Raw genomic sequence first — 12,451 nt, forward strand, 5'->3', positions numbered from 1 at the left:
ATTAAATTGCCATGCGTACTGATCCAACCCTAGAGCAACATTTCACAAAGTAACAGCAAGAAAAAAACTGCCTTTAAGAGAAGCAGTCTAATGTTGAACAGCCGTCTGCTAGGACTGTGTTGGTCTTGGGAAGTGGGAAAGAGGGAGATGCAGAAAAAAAAATGGATCAACCTGACAGTGAAATTATTCTAATGAACATACCAGTGTGGAAAACCACAAAACCTCCATTTCAGACAGAATGTACAAAACTGACTTCTACATACAAATGAGACTTTTTGTTTTTTGTCGATGTAATTGGTGAAAACAGCATTAAACCAATAGACAGGGTTAAAGGGTTAAAACAAAGCCAATAATAATGGGTCACTTTCAGCTATCCAATGAGAAGATAAAGAAAAGTGCAGTACTTTAGTTGCTGAATCAAAGGAGGCAGATCATTCTTTGAGGGCGCATGCATTATCCAAGAAACACATGGTGCATCCATCCTGCGCTTAGGATCCATTTATTGTTATCATGGCCATAAAAACCTGCCACATCAAAGAAAGAACATGAGACGCACTGGTTCAGGAAGGCAACATTCGTCGAGTACCCCGGCCCAGAATCTGTTTCCAAGTGTCCGACCACAGTGGGACCAATGACAGCCTTCCCACATCAAGCCCTGCCTGTGGATTTAGTTAGCCTAACCTGCCCAACAATGTTCATCATGCAAGTCCAAGTTAAGTGACTGACACACAAATCTGACAGAAAAAAGCCACTCTGTTTAAATATGTAGCATGTCAACAAATGGGGGAAACTATGGTAAAAAAAAAAGTAAAATAAATCATATTACAATCAATGTTTATGGTTTGTTTTGGATGGATGGATATGGATTGATGTGTGGCTACTTCTTACCCAAGTAAACAAACAACAGCAGGCCTTTTTCACCAGGCTGTAAACCCTCAAGACAAATTTAACAATTGTTCCAAAACCAAGAGTGACATAAGTGTGACACACACGGTAGTTCCTGGATACGCGCCCACAACAGACTTTTACGAGTTGTCATGGTAACCCCTTCGGGCCAACATCTGCTCCAAACTCCATGTAATAGTCATCCCAATTGTGTTAAAGCGCATACAGTAAATGCATCTAATGGGGCCGAGTAATTATTGTTGTGGAATTTAAGCTCATCTGGCTTATATTAAGGTCTCTTCTAGTGTGTTTCCATTAGGTCGACAGCTGTCTGGAAAACACCACTTGTTCCTAGGGAAAGTTTCCAGGGTGGGCGCTTCCTGTCAACACTGAAGATGGAGAAATGACAGAGATGGTCTGTTGTATCTTCTAGTGGTCAAGTCACCTGCTTCGTCACCACAACTTGCAAGGCTTTTGGATGAGGTACAAACTGTCAGTACAGTAACACACCGTTCCATACGTCTGCCATTCGACCTATGACCTGAGAGCTTATGAGTCAGTATGAAATCATCACAGCAGAAGTTGAAGATCAATTGGGGAGACTTTTTTTTAATTTTTTTTAATTTAAGGTTGTCATGATTGATTTAACCAGTAACACTCATGCAGCGGTTTTCAAATGAATGCTTGCCTTAACCCAAGATGACTTTGACAACATAAATTCCATCACAACATGAATACATATGACTTAGATATTTGGTGAAGTGGACTTTTTCTGACCACTCTAAAAGCTAACATCCATCCATTCAAGGCACATTCACTGACTGATGATAGAAGCAGTGAACGTGCACAACCTCCCACCAACAATGTGCGACTGCAGGAGCTGGGGATCAAACCACAGACCAGTGGACAGTGTCCCTCAGCCTCCTCCTAATGGACAGGATGAGGCCAAAATATTCCTTTAACAGATACTGAGGTGCTGAAAATCTGCTCGGAAGGCTGAAACAGCTTTCTAAGTAAATAGACGTGGGACAAAATGTGCTCAATTATTCTTAAAAATTCAGACAAAAACTGCTCTTATGAGAGAGTAATATTTCAGTGATCTTTCAAGTGGTTAATATTACAGATGGCTAACCAATATCATTTAATAACCCAACGCTGCCACTACTTGAGTCCAGTCTATTCATTTGAAATAAACACACGTTTGAAAGTCAGTGTTGAGTACATGTCCAGACTGTAACTACAAAAAAGCTTTTTCAGTCTAGTTTCTCTGCAGCCGTGCTAAAATAGGGACCTGAACAGGCCTTATTAGCACTAATCAATTCCCTAACCTACATTCCTGCCTCAGTAGAAAAAAAGGGCAGACAGGCCTCGGGCGAGCCAGTCCTGCAAAAACCATCAACGCTGTGTCGCATTCCTCTCAGTCTAAGAGGAAAAGTGATGCTGCTTTCCCATTTTCCAGGGGATCTAACAGTATTAGGTCTTGGAAAAGAGCGAGCAGAAATGAGGTGACTGCGCACAGTCTTGGCTCCCTGTAAAACGAATGGAATCAGTTGCTCAGTCCTTTCGGCTCGGATATTAGGGAAAACAATCCTCCAAATTCCAAACTTGTATGAAGACAGAAAATAGTACACAAACAAGCAGACAGTTTACCTTTGAGGTTAGATTCCAATTCTCTTATTCTCCCTGATCACATCTGTCTGCAGATGCTCACACACAGGGAGGACAGAGTTGCCGGCAGTTCTTGCGCTGCATTAAACCCTCTGAGCTGACTGAAACAATTCAGTTGCCTTTCTGTTACACGTAGGATCCTAGAAAAGATCTATACACTCTTTCCATGAAGAATCTCTTCCTGCATCATGTCCCGGCTTCATATCCGGTTTCCACAAAAAATACATTAAACTAAGGAAGCAGAAAGCTTTAAATACACAGCTGAACTCCCACATTCAGGACACGGAGCAGATGTGGCGGTCTGGATTCCATTGTGTTACTTTACTGATACAGTCTGTGGTTTGCTACTGTCCCTTTCAACAATGTCGAGAATATTTAGTTAAATCCTGCAAAGTTTGTTTTTGAAAATGGATGAAATGTAACAGTTCAAATGTTTTAACGGTGAAATAAATAACTCAGTCGCGACAGAGATTTTACCTGATAGATAAATCAAACAGACTGTTGAGTTTATCATTTTTAACATGAGTGAGTTGGTTTACTGGTGCCAGAAGTTACCATATTAAGATGGCAGGGTGGAGCTGAAGGTGAGCACCGCTTTGGCTAATGTTTATTAATCAGAGTTATATCAGGTGTATCTCATGTCTCTTGATTGCTGCCTTCTCATTTCTCATTAGATTCAGAAGAGACTGTGGACCCGCCATGTCGTGATGAGCGTCTCAGAGTCACAAAAGTGTCACGGAGGAGAGCGGATCGAGGTGACATTTTAGAAGAAGACATTGCAACTTAAAATTGACAAAAACGGAACTATCTGAACGAGATAACGAAGTCACACTCCTTCTAATCCCACAACATGACAGTGACTTTAGGACATATTAAGAAATGTTTCTGGCTCTTTGCTGCTGATAAGACACAGTGAATGAAAGGGTTTATGATGTGTCAGCAATATTTTGACAGTGGAGGAAGGAAAGGCAGGCTTCTGCAGGATGCATACCATGGAGTCAGCCGCCCGTCAGCACCGCCACTGTTTTCAATTAAGAGCCAGTACAGAGGGAGGAGGAAGTAGAAACATCAAGGTGGAAAGTGTTTTGGAACAGCTGGATGTGGCAGACCTAGACTGTATTCAAACCAGCTGTGCAAGTAGCAGGAATGGGCGGTACCATGTCAAAAAATTACTTCAATATCAAACCAAAGTCTGTGATACATCTTGTTGTCATAAACAACTAGATTACAGTCAGGCTGTGCAACCCTTAACAATTTCAACCTTCGGCGATAACAAGCAGTGATTGGTTGATGACGGCCACGTTTTTTTGTTTTTTTAATTGGATGAAAGGAGAAGTTGTGCAATATCCAAAGAGAACAGATACAGTGTGTTCAATCGAATCTAATACAAATGAACATGCTGTGGGGTATAAAAGGTTTTCCAACCTCAGATCATAGCTGTAGAAGAAATGGAACCACAAGCTAACATGACCAGTTCTGTGTAATTGGATGTTTCTAGTTGGATTATTTGGAAGTTGTTCCACAGCAACAATTAGTCCTTAATTAAGGACTGTAAGTGTAATGTAACATTTGGAAGCTTTTCTAGTTTCTTGTCTTTATTTTCAGGAAGTTGTTCATCATTATCTCGGCCTCACATGGGGCTGGTGAGCCTCAAGTTGGGAATCAATGCTCTTGAGAAACTTTGACATGCTACAGTTTAACCACGACTGTGTTTAAAATAAAACAGATATTGTATTTGTTCAACAACGGTACCTTTTTTTAAATGAAAAGAACAATTTTCGGGAGAACGGGGGAACAAAGAAAACAGAGGGTCAATTGTTTGTTACATGACTCAGATAGCAGAGATCCCCTCTACACCCAGAACAAAGGCTCTGTATTTCAAAGCCATCCAGCAATATGAATTTCACAACTAGAATAACAGTTACGTTATGTGACTTTGTCTCCGAGCTGTGGACAAATGTTTGTGTAGTCTCATGTCTTATTCCAGTTGTAAAAATACATGTCAGATGACCGCCTCCTGCTGTGGTTTGTCCAGCAAATCGTGGTTAACGCTGGTCAACGAAGCCCACACCCTCTGGTTTCAGCCAGGGGACGGATCCTCACAAGCCTCACAAACACTGAGCCATCCAAAACAAGAGCTTTATATGGAAAAACAGCCTACAACTGTTTGTCATTGCTTCAACAAATAATGGAAAAGAACCTAATACGACTCCATAGAGATTGGTTAACTTTACCGACCCGTGTGCAACAAATTGAAGACAAAAGTTTCTTTAAGGTTAGGGTGATCAAATCAAGAGGTTTAAATGTTCAGGTCAAAGAAAAAAGAATAAACTAAAGCTTTTTGGGGTAAAATAAAGTAACTTCAATTTACATAACGTAAAGTAACGCCGTGTACAGTAGTGTCAGGAAGTGAGGGGCAGAAAGTGGTATATTAGCATATTAACGTTATCACGTTGTGTAAGGTCAGGTCACAGAATTTCACTTTGCATAATTTCACGTTCCATTATTTCAAGTGTCACATGTATCATAACAGGTCACACAACGTCATGAACAAACCTTCACGCCCTTTAACGCAACACAACGTGCAAAACTGCACCTCTGCTGGCTAAATGACTCAAACCAAACAAAACCACTTTCAAAACCAAGCAAGCAGTCTCATCCCAACCAAACTACGACTGTCAAACAACACTCACCATGTGTTACAAAGGCTTCATCACTCTGCCATGTATCCACCCTGCCAGCACGTAATCCGGGAAATTAAAAGTAACCACATAGTGTGGTGTTAGGCTTTAGGCCGTCTCATGTCTTTTGTTGAGAAATAAAGTGATTTCAGAGCGTCATACGTCAAAGAGTATAAAACATCTAGTAGCCTCTTTAGGATGCAGCATTTGTGAGCTGTAGCTCAGAGTGTAAAGACAACACTGACATAACATTATAAAGACTTTATTGAAGACTTGTGTGGCCTATTATCTAAACAACAAAGAGCCACTTACAGTCAGCCCTCACTTGGAGTCTTGCCACCTGATGAATGTCCCAATCTGTTTTAGCTTTTGTCGATACGTTAGATAATTAATAATCCTCTGTGGTGCATTTTCCACTTCCCACAGAGACACTGAGATGATACCATTCTAAGAATAATAGCTTTTCTTTAAGTGAAGGGTAGATGATTCATCCTTGACTTATTAATCAGTTTCACTTCCTGTGAAACATTATGAGGAGATAACACAGTGCTTCAGTTATTTTGGTTCATTCTGTCCTAAACAAGAGAGAAAAGAAGTGACTGGGGTATCCTGACACTGTAATGTCATTTTCTAAATTTAACCCTGCCTGAGTCTCTCACCCCTCCCATTGTGTGACGTCAGCACCCTGTGGACCCTTTTGACACCGATGGCCTTTGACCTGCTGGTGAGTCACAGGTTCTCTCTTGACCATCTTGCTGAAAGTTAACTTTCCCTCTCCTCCTCCCACACACAACTTCCCTTTGCGGATTTGGCTTCCTGGAAACATTCTCCTTTTTTACAGTTTTCAGAGCAGAAACCCCCGGTATGATATACTTGATCTCAACAAAGACCTCCACTTGAAGCAGATTAATAGGGCACACAGCGTTACTAAGAAGAAATGATTTATGGAGGAGCTGAATATGTAAACAAACCTCTCGGTTCTTACTCCTCTCTTAAAATAGTTTTAGTGGTTATCCGAGATACAGATCAAGCTTTTGACTTCAATGTCTCTTCGAGCCCATGACTGCATTGTGTGACCAATAAAGTAAATATGAGTGTCCTTTTGTATTGTTTCTGCTATGAGTGATGGTGATATACTTCTACTTAACTAGGTTTAAACAACACTCAAGTTAACAGAAAGCTGTGTGTTGGGGACTAGCGAGCACGATGATATCCCAGCACGGCAGGTTAGATGCAGGGAAAGCTGAAAACTTCTATAAGATGATGATTTTTAGCTGGCTCAACAAACTTTAATGCAAGTTTTAGCATGTTGAAAATGGCTTATTGCAGCTAGCGGGGACAGAATGTACTCCGGGAGATGAAGACATTTGATATGAAGGAAAAGAAGTAGAGACATGACAAGCCTCCGCTTCTGGTTTGTGCTTAAGGAAATAAAATTCAACTTTTGACTTTTTACAAATATTCCATTAATAGCTCTGAAACAATACATTCCTTAACTAGCTTTAAAAAGCTGCATGTGCTGATGACGAGTTGATGGGGACACTTCACGACAATAAAGTTAACATCCTTGTTGTTTTTTACTGTGCTCAGCATCAAAACCAGTTTAGGCATTCCCGCATCCTAAAGGAATTTTAAAAGCTATTTCCATGCTGTCATATTCTGGTGTTTATGGTTAGGCCTGGCCCCATGCTGTAATACAACATAGTCATTTTGTGGGGTTTCCTGACCACACTCACACCAAATATGTACAGTAGAATGCAGAGGGGGACCCTGCGTCTGAACAGTGAGAGCTGCGGTTTCATTTGGTCCACTTGAGTAGGAAGTTACAGACTGTTCATCATATTTTATAGCTGGGGGAGTCCCATTGTGAGCGGGATCATGGGTCAGGGCTGTGTTTGTGTTTCCTCCTCTGATGTCTTAACTGCACATCAGATGACAGACATGCTGGAGAAGGAAACTGGTGAACATCTGCTGAAATGTTCAGTGGAGTGTAAAGACTTAACGGCTAACAAATTTGCTAGCAGAACTTGATATGACTTCCTAGAGGCCACTCATCGACCAATAGCTCACTCTACTGATAGTTCTCTGACCTTTTTGGACTCATTTCCAATAATACCACCTCCATTGTCCAGAGCAGCAATAAAGGCCAAGGGTATCTAATGTCAGGTCACACAAATGACTTCTTACAGCAGTGGTGTCCATTCTGCTCAAATCAGGTTTTTAGTTGGTCATACTACTTGCTGTCATTGAGGAAGAATGCCTTACGTAAACGGACTCACACTATTTTCGGAGTCCATTGGCACGTGGGGAAAGCAGGCATACAACTGCAGAATGACATCAAAGCTTGACTCACAGCAGCATTGTGCAGCTCAGATAAAATTCACCGTTTCACCACACAAACCACAGTGCCTAATCAAACAGCAGACAGACACTAGCTTGTGTGAAGCGTTAAGCTGCTAAATGGCCAGATGTAACGGTGGAGAACAAATGGAAGCTACAGCTGAGATGATTGGACAATGGGGGTGTAGCAAACGACTGATGCAGACTCATCTTTATCCAGACTTGTGTGATACAATTGTTAGATAGCTTATATTCTAAAAAAAATGGCCTGCCAATTTGACTCGCAGCGTCAGTACTTCAAGACCAAGGAGGAAGCTGACAGCAGGACAAAAGAAGAAGAAGAAGAAGACGACCTGGGATGACAATGAACAGCAGTGAAAGTAGAACGATAATATATGGTTGGTGAAACATCAAATAAAAGTGTAAAAAGGATATTAACATCCAAAAGAAAATGAAAAGCACTAGTTTTGTATTCAGTGGACAACAGGTGTTTCTTCTCTGACAATCCAATCACCAAAGAAGCTAGACAAAGCTCCACCCCAAACTCCAAGATTCAAACATCCCCGAAGACCTAAGAACTGAGGTCAACACTTTTTGCAACTCGGAAACATCCAATTACTTTTTTCCTCCTTTCACTTGACTTCCACTACCGGTTGTCCTCGCAGCACATAGCTGCAGAGCGAGGGTCGACCTGTCTGTCCCAGTTAACTCGAATGGCATGTGGGCTGTGCAACAGGGCCATGTGAGCCAGGGCTGGGCGCTCTCCCTCGGTGACCGTTCCTCCCGGCGGTGCTATCTTTTCAAGTTTGGCCTCTTCCTGTGACTCTTTAGCGGCTTGTCAGTCGGATGAAAGGTATTTCCTCTGAGTCACCGCTCTGTTCCCTTTTGTCAGCTGAGCACCACGCAGGCTTTAAAGACCTCCGGAACACAATGCTGTTGTTTGCTCCCCCCGCGGCCAGCCAGCCTCTAAACAGGCCTTTTACTATAATTGGACTTTTTCAGATGAAATGCACTTTGCTCTGCGTTATGCTTACAGTATGTGTTGGCCTAGTTTGGTGACATATTCTTCCCAAGTTTCCTTGCTTTTGCTTTGGTTGCATGGATCAAATCATGGTGACAAGCTGTGAGAGACCCACACAACATGAATATTCTGGACAATGTTTGATCTTGTCCCATTTCTGACTGGAGTCATTTATTGATGAATGGAAAGTTAAAGTAGAGCAAACAATTTTGCATATAAGTGGCCTGGGATTTAAATGTTATAGCTACGATATTTAAATCTAGGAACCTTGTTGTTGGGCTGAGGTATGGAGGAGGGCTTCATCTCTCTTATTACAGTCGAAACTATTCTGTGTGGACAGCTGGAAGCCAAGAAGACACATTGATCCCACACACATATGGTCAGCAGCTTTCCCTCTTCCACTGTTCACTACTTAAGGCAAATCAAACTTCAAACTTTTACAAAGTACACTTTAGATTTGTCTCTGACTGACGCCACTTTCAACAAAATCATGACTTACAAAGACAGAGCACTCAAAGTTTGTGGCTTATTTTGTGCTCGTGTGGATGTACAAACTGCTCTATGTCGTGATGGATGCTTCCCTGTTGGCTCGTAGTCGGTGAAAAATAGCAGCCCATGAAAGAAGCCATTGGACTTTTATTTTGAAGAACTCACATACGGTCTACTCTCTGAGATGATCTTTAGATCAGAGACATGAAGAATATAAGAATACATGACCAAACGACAGATTAAAAGATTAGCACTGTGAAGTTGATATGGAAGAAATGAAAGTACAGTCAGCAGTAACACTGCCATGAGCTCAATCAGAAATGCCTTCGAACAACTTCCTGTGCAGTTTCAGATGGAGATATAAAGAGACAGATTATTAAAATAAGACGTTTAAAGTATTCTATCCAGGTTTTTTGTTTATTTGTTTATTTAAAAGGATCCCCATTAGCTGACGCCAAGACGACAGCTAGTCTTCCTGGGGTCCAGCCTTGACATACAAAAAACATCAACAACAACAACACTTAGGCTATTAAAAATAAAGATAAAAACAATGAGATATAGAAAAGCAACATACATTTTCCTTGTGACATAACACAACCTTTCTCAATCAATAATCAAGATGGTATTATGGCTTTAAGAACAAATGCAATCTTAGTCTCTTTTTAAAACCAGTTTTTCCCTTGATATTACGAATCTCAACTGGAAGATTGTTCCAAAGCCCAGTTGACCTGTAGGATACAGTCCTCTTCATAGCATTAGACTTAGGTAGAGGTAAAGTGATCTGTCGACTATTTGCCCCTCTTGTGTAATGTGAATGTGTATCTGAGCAGTAAAATATATTATCATAAAGAAATGTAGGAGTTTGAGTATTGATAATTCTGTGAAGGTATATTAATAAATTAGCAGATAGTCTATGCTTGACCATCAGCCAAGCAAGACGTTCATGCATTTCTACAGTATTAGTTCTTGCAGAACAACCAAGAACCAGTCTTGCAGCCTTGTTTTGAGCAACTTGCAATTTATATAGAAGAGAGTTCGATGCAGCTGCCCATACAACTGAACAGTAATCTAAATGACATAAAACCAAAGTACGAACAACACGACTAAGCAACTGTGAGTTGAGAAACGGTGCACATTTACGTGTTACAGCAACAGCTCTACCCATTTTGTCAACAACTTTGTTGATGTGATCAGACCACGACAATGTGCAGTCAAGCCAAAGTCCAAGAAGCTTCACCGTTTGTACTTGCTGTATAGTTTGACCATTTATTCGTATCATCATTTTCGGATTTTGTGATAATCTATACTTAGAACCAAATATGATACTCATTGTTTTTGATAGATTTAGAATAAGTTTATTTGTTTTGATCCAATTAAATAAGTTGCTAATCTCACCAGACAGTACCTGATTAAGCTCTGAACATGCAGGGGCTGCATAATAAAGGGTAGAATCGTCTGCAAACATAGTCAATGTTGCCTTGCTGAGTACAAACGGCATATCATTAGTAAAAATTGAAAATAGCAAAGGTCCAAGGCAGCTTCCTTGAGGTAGTCCACAGTCAAGGTACTTCCTACACGATAATTCACCATTAAAATAAACCCGTTGCGACCTCTCAGACAGATAGCTTGTAAACCACCGAATAGCAGAGGAAGTAAATCCATAACTAATAAGTTTATGAATCAAAATGTCATGGTCAATCACATCGAATGCAGCACTGAAGTCGAGTAATATTGTACCCACTAGCATTGAGTCATCAATTGATTTTAACCAGCTATCCGACATTTGTGTCATTGCAGTGCAGGTGGAATGACCAGACCTATAAGCATGTTGGAACTTTGAGGTTAAACCATTGTGAGAAAAGTAATCTTGCACTTGCTTGAATACAATCTTTTCCAATAATTTACTCAGGACAGGCAATATGCTAATAGGCCGACTATTCTGACCACAGAAAGTTAATTTTGCATCTTTAGGTAAAGGAATGATCTTGCCCTCCTTCCAAAGCTTCGGACACACACCACTAATGAGACATCTGTTAAATATATGACAAATTGGTTTACAAATATGTGCAGCTGATAATTTCAACAGCCTACTATCCAAGTTGTCAGTTCCAGCAGACCCCCCCACAGTCAAAGAGCACAGCAACATTTCCACCTGTGCAGCATCAACCTGATAAAAATTAAATTGGTGTTGTATTTCTCTGATTTGGCTTTCAAAGAGCCCACGCTTCTTTGGCAAGTTAACAACAGATGACTAAAATAATCAGCCAAACTAAGAATAGAGGCACAACTTTGGAGTATCTGTATGATAATGTCCTCTAATGGTAGAGGCCAACAGCTTCCCAACAGCTTTAGCACCTTCCGTATTTGTAAAGCTAACATGTAGCTGTTAGACCTAAACCATTCACACAGAGAAGACAGTGTCACACAGCGTACAAACTAACCCCAAAATCCTTCAAAGAATCTCAGTCTCAAACTAATTAAGGGTTGAAAAGTATTTATCCAATTTTATTTCATTCATGAGTATTAAAGAGTGGAGTTTCAATTAGTGATATAGATGCAATAACATCATTCCTAATTTGGTCTGTTTCCTTCTATTGGCCGGGTTCAAGCTGTTATCTGAGGGATATATGTTAGGAATGTAAAAGTGTTTCACCTCATAATGTATGAGTGAAGTCATATGTAATGTTGCCCAGTGAGTGATTCACTCTTCTTCCAGTGGGTCTGAATCTGTTTTCATCCCCATATTTGGGCAAAATAACAGATGTACATCCACCTGTTACTCATCCCAATCTAATGTCTAACTAATCTGTTGGTTTAGACTTTACATTTGAGGCTGAAATAATATCTGACCAGGCATTATCCATCATTAACGACAGTCGAGCAGCTGCTGTGTTTCCACTAAAAGCTGTTAGGAGTCTTCCAACGTGTTCTGGACATGACGATAAGGCTGTAAGAAAGGACCTGTTTGGTGATGATGATGCTGAATCTCCACAGATTTAATAATGTTTTTACTGTCCTCTAAACCAAACGTGTGTTGATGTACAGTACTGAACCTGAACGCACCACTGAAAACAAAAGCTTGTCCTGGGTAAAAGTGAAAGGACAAAAACAGAGTGGATGATGATCTCTGGATGTAATTTTGAGTCATGGGTGAAGGTTGAATGGAAACCATTCATGACATTTCCTGTGTATTATTCTGGTCAGAAACAATATATCCTGTTTGTTCAGTCTAAAAAGCAAGGGAGACTTATCTCATGGGGCACTCAACAACTGACTTCAGTCACTTTAAGAAGTATTTCTTTAAAATCAAAGTAACTTATAAAACTTTGAACACAAGCTTATCAGCCCCATGCTCAGTACAAAATAA

At 40.6% G+C, this 12,451-nt stretch overlaps 1 protein-coding gene and 1 long non-coding RNA gene across 3 annotated transcripts in view; one reads left to right on the plus strand and one right to left on the minus strand.

The window, feature by feature from the left end:
- Positions 1-12,451, minus strand: part of syn3 (synapsin III) — a 105,594-nt gene that overhangs the window by 21,984 nt on the left and 71,159 nt on the right. The window lies entirely within an intron of this gene.
- On the plus strand, positions 789-4,287 carry LOC306817847. The gene is made up of 2 exons (XR_013778085.1): positions 789-1,368; positions 3,228-4,287. It is a non-coding gene; the product is annotated as an uncharacterized lncRNA (long non-coding RNA).

Source organism: Symphodus melops (assembly GCF_947650265.1).
Source record: "Symphodus melops genome assembly, chromosome: 22".
Lineage (NCBI taxonomy): Eukaryota > Metazoa > Chordata > Actinopteri > Labriformes > Labridae > Symphodus > Symphodus melops.